This window comes from Corvus brachyrhynchos, unplaced genomic scaffold (genome assembly GCF_000691975.1).
Source record: "Corvus brachyrhynchos isolate BGI_N302 unplaced genomic scaffold, ASM69197v1 scaffold408, whole genome shotgun sequence".
Taxonomy (NCBI): domain Eukaryota; kingdom Metazoa; phylum Chordata; class Aves; order Passeriformes; family Corvidae; genus Corvus; species Corvus brachyrhynchos.
Genome location: NW_008239759.1, coordinates 2,211,885 through 2,219,594, shown reverse-complemented (window position 1 = coordinate 2,219,594; position 7,710 = coordinate 2,211,885).

The window sequence follows — 7,710 nt, the reverse complement described above, 5'->3', positions numbered from 1 at the left end:
TTCCTTTTTTTTTCCTTTTCTTCTTTTTTTTTTAAATTTCAAATAATTTTTACTGCGTTTCCTTCTGCTCCAACAGATTGATTATTCTATTTCTACAGAATGATAATTGCTGTGAATTCAGTAAACTACTCCGACTTTCCTTTGAAATCAGTCTGTGAGTGAAACAGAAGTGTTTTAGGGAGGGTTTCTGAAGGAAGAAGAACTGCTTCGAAGAACATCACAAGTAAATGAACAAGAAAATGGTGTAAGATGATAAAGAAAAAAAACCGGCTGATGAAGGAAGTGTAAGTAGATAATAGAAGAACACAAGGATCTTAAAATGTTTAGTCATGGAAGAAATGCTAATTTGATTTAAGAAATGTATGTGTTGGGAAGAAAGTGATACTGAAGTTAAATTAAATCTTCACTTGGGAAAGATTTGTAATGGAATTACTATTGCCCTCTGTATTGAAATTTCCTGATATTTTGATCAGAATTTTAGGGAACAGAGAGGACATATCTCACATAAAAACTAGTTCACTGAGTGTTCTCAAAAAGGAGCTGTTTCTAGTGAGGTCAGTAACAACTGCTGTGTCTACTGGAGTTCCTTAATATTAATTTTTGGTGCAGTAAGACAGACTGGGTGCTATCCTTTGGTAAGCTGCTGTAGTGTAACAGTGTGCCTCAATATTGTTAAGTACAAGACTCACCTAGGAACAGTAAAAAAAGGTGGTGAACTATATCTGTGAACATTGCATCTAGTCCTTGCTTCTTGTGTTCTCAAAGTGAAGAGAAATGAAGAAAATGTCTTCAGTCTGAAACAAGCCTTAACACACAAACTTTCATGAGCTCTTCAAACCTAGCATCTTGTGTCAAAAGTTATAATGTGACCACTGCAGCGGTTATGTTTTCTGGGCCAGAGAGGGAAGATGTTATGATGCAGGATGAGTTTCACTAATGCTGTAGCTTAAGAACCTGGATCCGAGGTCCTACACAGAAGGTAGAGAAATCTAATTGTAAAATACTCACAGAATCACAGAATCTGCTGAGTTGGAAGGGACCCACAAGGATCATTGAGTCCAGCTCCCAGCACAGCACCATCCCCAAGAGTCACACCATGTGCCTGAGAGCATTGTCCAAATGTTTCTTGAACTCTGTCAGGCTGGTGCTGTGACCACTTCCCTGGGGAGCCTGTTCCAGTGCCTGACCATCCTCTGGGTGAAGAACATTTTCCTAATATCCAACCAAAACCCCCCTTGACACAACTTCAGGCTATTCCCTTGAGTCCTGTCACTGGTCACAGAGAAAAGATCAGTGTCTGTCCCTCCTCTTCCCCTCACGAGGAAATTGTAACTGCAATGAGGTCTGTCCTCAGTATTCTCTTCTCCAGGCTCAACAGACCAAGTGACCTCAGCCATTCCTCATACAGCTTCCGCTGAAGGCTCTGGAATTTCAATACTAAATTAGCTTATCAAAGAAAGATATGAAGTTAACATTACTTGTGGCTTTTTAGTTCTGAATTTATTCAAAATCATATTTTACCAAAATAAAATTCTTCAAATCACATAACTCCATTTTTTCCCCATCCTGCCACCCTCTATCTCTAATTTCTCTTTCTACATAAAGAGTAGGGGTGGCAAAAATCAATCACAGATCCTTTTTGTGTCAAGGTCACTGTGGGGAGATGTGTTCATGGAGGTTTACTTTGAGAAACCTTTCATAACCTATCCCTGAAGTCATTGTTTCCTCACTTCTTTACGTGGAAATATTTTTTTACTTTTCTTTTGGTCATTATGTTTTGTCAGTTTGTGTTATGTTCCACTATGGGGAACTGTGGGGAGTTCTTTTGAAATGGAAGCTCCAGGATGAAATTAACTCAAACGAGACAAATATTATATCTGAGAACCGTTTATTGGTAACGAAGAAGGTGTTGCCCTACTAAAGAAGAGTAGAAAAGAGAGAAAAGGAGGAAGGAAAACGAAAAAAGGTGGGGGGAGAGAAAAAGGGGAGACAGAGAGAAAAGGTCAGGGAGTGCCATCAATGTCCAAGCAGCAGGAGGTGTGTGCATGGTGCCTGCTGGGGAGCCCCAGAGAGGTGCGGCCCCACAGCTGCAGCTCCCGCGGCAACGGGTGGCCGGACACGGGGTGAGTGGGGATCGGGCAGGAGGCGCAGAACCCTGGACAGGGACACGGCAGGGATCGCAACAGTGGGCAGGGTCAGCAAAGCAAGGTTAGAGGCAGGCAGGAACACAGGGACAAAGCAGGCAGGGTGTCGCACAGGAACAACAGGGCATCAGGACAGGTAGCAGGAGGCTCGGAGGTCAGCTGGTGTCCAGCCAAACGCCCAGCAAGAGGGAGGATGAGTGAGCGTGGGCAAAAAGAGCAAAAGCAGGCTAGAGACAGAGCAAAAAGAAGAGCAAAAGGCCAAAAAGACAAGACCTCAGAGCTTGTGATGCAATTACTTTTATATCCCCTGGCTCCTCCCAAGGTCTGCCTGCTGACAGGAGACCATTGGCCCAGTCCAACCTTCCATTGCAGTCCACTGGTGGAGACCTTTTGCCATCTGATTGGAGAACCTCTCTGGAGGGTACAGTGTTCTTGGTGGTCTCCTGCTGACTGCCTATCCCATGTGAGACATGAAGTGCTTGCCAGGCAAACTCTCCCCAGAGACAAGGCTTACTCCCATCTTCTCCTAGTTGCCTCCTGCAAGTGGCACATGTGCAACCACTTCCCCACATGCCTCTGACAAACAGTGTTGAGACAGAAATCAAAATTAAATTGGCTCCTTACAGCTTGTTACTGAGATAATGGTGTCATGCAATGAGTCTGCCAACTTCCTCTTCTGGGCAGTCAACAGCTGTGAAATCTGGTAAAATATTCAAGATAGCGTATGCTGTATGAATGATATTGTCTTGAGATTCAAATATTTATTTACTTCTGTTGTGATTTTCCTTGCAGTTACATCATCCTTACTGGAGAACATACCCTACTTCTGTGTTCTTAAGGGCAATATGCTCTCAAAGTAGGTCCACCCCTGAGTTTTGACACACTGAACAGTGAACAATGTCAAAAGCGACCCATTGAACAGTGTCCTACAAAAACCTGAGCCTGAACATGAGGCTTTCAGATAAAACTTTAATTGCTCTGAAAAGTGATGACAGATTTTAAACAAAGAAAGTTAGTTAAGAAGGTGGAAAGGTGAAATTCTTTTACTGATCTGTGGGCCTAAAGCCACAGTAAGTGTGACCCACATAGAACACAGTATGGCAGATAAAACACCTGTTTATTTCTAATTACACTGGTGAGGTTTTTTTGTTGTGTTGGGTTTTGTTTGGTGGGGGGTTTTTTTGTTTGTTTGTTTGTTTTTACAATTTGTTAATGTTGTATAAATAGGAAATCCTTGCAGGACTAAGAAAACTAATTTTGAATATCAGCCTGTAATATAATCTTAATGTAGAATGAGGATGTACAATTGTAAAAGTATCAAAGGGGGTTAACTGAAGGAACATTAACCCTTCCTTGGTAAACACCTATAAAATTTTAGAACTCTCACTGCATAAGCGCATAACATCTCTCAGCCATAGGTCAGAACACCTCATCAGATTGAAGATGAGTAGGTAAAGGATGGTCAATGACTGTAAGAAATTTCAAATTTAATTTCAAGTATATCTATGTATCTATCTGGCAGCCAAAGTCTTTGAGATTTGTGTCCACAAAGGCTACTGTCTTCTACTGTGCTCTTTCTGCTTGTGTATCCATAAACTTGAAAATGTCGGAATATTTGTCTTTTACTTGAACTAGTCACAAAATAGGGTTTCTTTTCTTCAAAGCATTATAGTAGGGAGAAAAGTGTAAAACTTCAGGAGAAGCAATTCTTACCAGGAAGATGTTGATCATGAGCAATTACCTGAACTACAAATACTTGCCATGTGAATCTGCCTTTTCAAAAGGATTTTTGTTTATTCATTATCAGACATATATATAAATTTTGTAACACTTACTACTCTTAGTACTAAAAATATGTGGTAGATCATTCTGAAGCTGGGAACTGCTGTGAATTGACTTATTACGTAGTTTGAAAGTAGGCTAAGCTGACTTTTCTCTTTATTGGACTGATAATTTTGAGATAGATTCTAAACACTGTTTGGAAAAATACACAGTGTGTTCTCCATTATGTCCTCTTATTAAAAGTTTCAGAAGATAATGCCTGAAGAAATAATCTGATTCAAGGGTAATCTAGACTAAGACTGTCTCTTTTCAAATTATTTCCTCAAAGTAATTTTATTGTTATGTCTTTTGCACCTTACCAGCCACCTAAAGCATAAATTTTAGCTGCTGTTAAGAGTGACTCAGAGAGTTTTTAAACTTGATTTGAAGAGTCACTAGTAATTCATTTGTGGATGAAGTTTCTACCTAACAGAAGTGCTGACTTTCTCCTTCACCTTCCCAGAGCTTCCCTTTTCAGAAATAGCATCTTCTTTCATTTAACTCTTGCTGTTCTCTTATCTGAAACACACAGCTCAAGCTTTTATGAACACAGCTAAATTTACATTCTAGAACCTATTCACTGTAAATTAGCATAGCTTTCAGTGACTGGATGAAGATCATGCTTTTTCTACCTCAGCTGACAACAGGAATATATTCTCACAACTATAATTTGTTCTTTTCTATAGAAAAACTGCAATATGACTTTTATATCAGAATATTAAAGCCTGTGCCTGAAGTAAATACAGATGATGAAGTCTGTATTTAAATTTCAGTCCTACAGCTGTCACCTTGTCAGTAACAGTCTTAATCACTATTTTTTATGACAATTTATCATCATGCTTTTGTGAAACTTCTCACAGAAATTTTTTTCTATTTTTGCATTCAGGCTCTACATACCCACTTTTAACACTCTGCACTCTTCCATGACCCTTCTTCAAGTTTCACTTCATTCAGAGGGTTAAGGGGCAGGTAGTTACTTTCTGCCCTTTTACTTTCTGTCCACTTTTCATAGAATTTTAGACTGAAAGAATCATAGTATCAAAACCATAGAATGGTTTGTGGTGGAAAGGACACTAGAGAGAATCTTATTTCAACCCCCTGCCAAGGGCAGGGACATCTTTCACTAGACCAGGTTGCTCAGAGCTCCATCCAACCTAGCACTGAACACTTCCAGGGATGGGACATCCACAACTTCTCCTGGCAACCTGTTCTGGTACCTCACCACCTTCACAGTAAAGAATTTCTTCCTAACAACTAATGTCATTCCACCCTCTTTCAGTTTAAAGCCGTTCCCCCTTCTCTATCACTACATGCTCTTGTAAAAAACACCTCTCCAGCTCTCTTGCCAGAGCCCTTTAGGTACTGGAAGGTGCTATATGGACTCCCTGGAGCCTTCTCTTCCCTAGACTGAACAGCCCCAGCTCTGTCACCCTCTCTTTCTCACGTGAGAGATTCTTCAGGCCTCAGATCATCTTTGTGACCCTCCTCTGGAGTCACTCCAAAAGTTCCACGTCTTTGTTGTGCTGGGGCCCCAGAGCTGAACGCAGTACTCCAGGAGGGGTCTTAAGAGAGCAGAGTAGTGTGTGAGAATCTGTGAATTTTCCTTGATACTTTCTGCTCTCAAGAGCAGTGCTTTTCAGGGTTTTCTCAATAGGTCAACAACAGAGTGTGCCCAAGATGGTTCTTCTTTTGAAGGAACTAAATACTATCCACAAATCATATGACTGTAAGTGCAGGTTTCACATATGATGGGAAGAAGATTTTCTATTTTCAGTTGAGAATGTGCCTCGTGAAGCAGAGGCTCTGCATACTATGTGTTCATTCTGGTATGGAATGGAATGGTCATGTGAAATTTGGGAAGCCATGGCTAGGTGAGAGGGGCCTGTAAACCCTTTCTCCTTCCTCGTATTCAGTTTATCAGTAGAATTTACTATTTAATTGTACATGTTTTGTGCAGGATCACAATCTATTGATAAGGACTTTCAGTGCTTTTGGGAAACTTGGCCCCTTCAACCATAGGACTGGTTGAAAAGTGGGGAGATTAAATGAGTTACAATATGTGGCTAAATAAAGGTTGTTTCATATAGAGTTTGTTGTTGTGTCTGACACTGCAGTGGAAAATGACAGACTGGCCTTATATGGGCTTTGGTTTTTTCCTTTTTTTTAAATGGCTGTAAATTTGATGAGATTTGGTTTTGTTTGTGCTTGGTTTTTTGGCTTTTTGGGGGTTTTGTTTGCTTTGCTTTCTCTCCACGTAGTGCTTGCATTTATCTGACATGACTTTTTTCAACATAAAAATTGAAAAATATGTGTGTAGCTTTCAGAAATGTATTGCTCAAATTATCCACTCTGTTTTCATTCATGTGCAGCTAACAATGCTTCTCTTATATAATTGATACTTAGATAGAGATTTGTAATTTGTTTAATTTCTTGTGTCCTACAGGATATATTTTCACTTCTTCTTGGTTATTCATGCAGCAGTTTGAACTATGGGAAAAATAATCCTGCACTTCTGTATAATTATTATAAAATTAGAACCTATAAAGAATATTTAGCAGGAAAACGGGCCACTTTCCCTCCAGCTATTATGATGTGCTCACAAAGCTTTTTCAAAAACTGCATTATCACTGAACTAGTTAATTAATTTTATTTTATAACACAGCCAGCAATAAAGTAATTTTTTTCCTCCCATTGTTTAGACATTCCACTTTTTACAAAGATACAGAGCTTCTAAAAACTCAGCTAGCCAAAGTATGTAAAAATACAGCTAAGGATGAAAGCTACTCTGGGATAAAAATCTCTTTTGTAGCAATTTTTGCTTTCTGTGGTAGTATTTTTCTCTTTTCCATTCATATCATCAAAGCCCAAGTTAATAGAACTAATTGAAAAATCAGCTACTGATCACATCTCAGATGAATGTTATCATAAAAATATTTTAAAGCACTTTAATTAACCCCTTGAACTCCAGGGAAATATGCAAATTAATTTGCTTATTTCCCTGAGCTCTTTTTGGAGCTATTTAATTAACATGTTTCTACAAATTCTCCGTTTTAATAGTAGCTCTACAGTTTGGGTACAAGCAGAACTAGCTCTGAATGCGGAACTAAAACTGGTGGTTTTTTTCCTTTCTTTGATGATTGAATTTAATCTTCAGATTTGGCACTACAAAAATATACAGATGATAATTAATTTTTTTATGTAACTTTTTGGCACAATTTTTAATAACATTTATGAAGAGAACATTCTGAAGGAGTTCCATTGTTTTAGAATTAGATCCTCTAAACACAAAGTGACCTCTGCCATACTCTCGTAGATGCTTTTTGTGGTTGGATTGAAATTTGAGTCTGTGGGAACTATGGTCACCAGAAAATCAGGATGAAACATGGTGTAAAATAAGGCAGCAGTTTGTTTCCCAGATATTGAACACTTTCCAGTTTAGACATTACAAACAAGCATGAGACAGAGTGTTGGCTGAATACCAAATAAGTGCTTTCATAAATAAATCACTTCACAAATTTTGCTGGTATCTATTGAATAATTCATGTGACAAATAGGAGATGGTCAGCAATAGTGCTCCTTGAATACAAAGAACGTCCCTGTTAATTGAATTTTTGAAATGAAAAATTAGTAATTTTCACTGACTTTTATATTCAACAATTGTTTCTCAATTAGGTTTACAAAATAGCAGTCAGAGGGCTTCACATTGCTGGTAGAAAGATATGTCATTTGAGGACAACTTAAATTT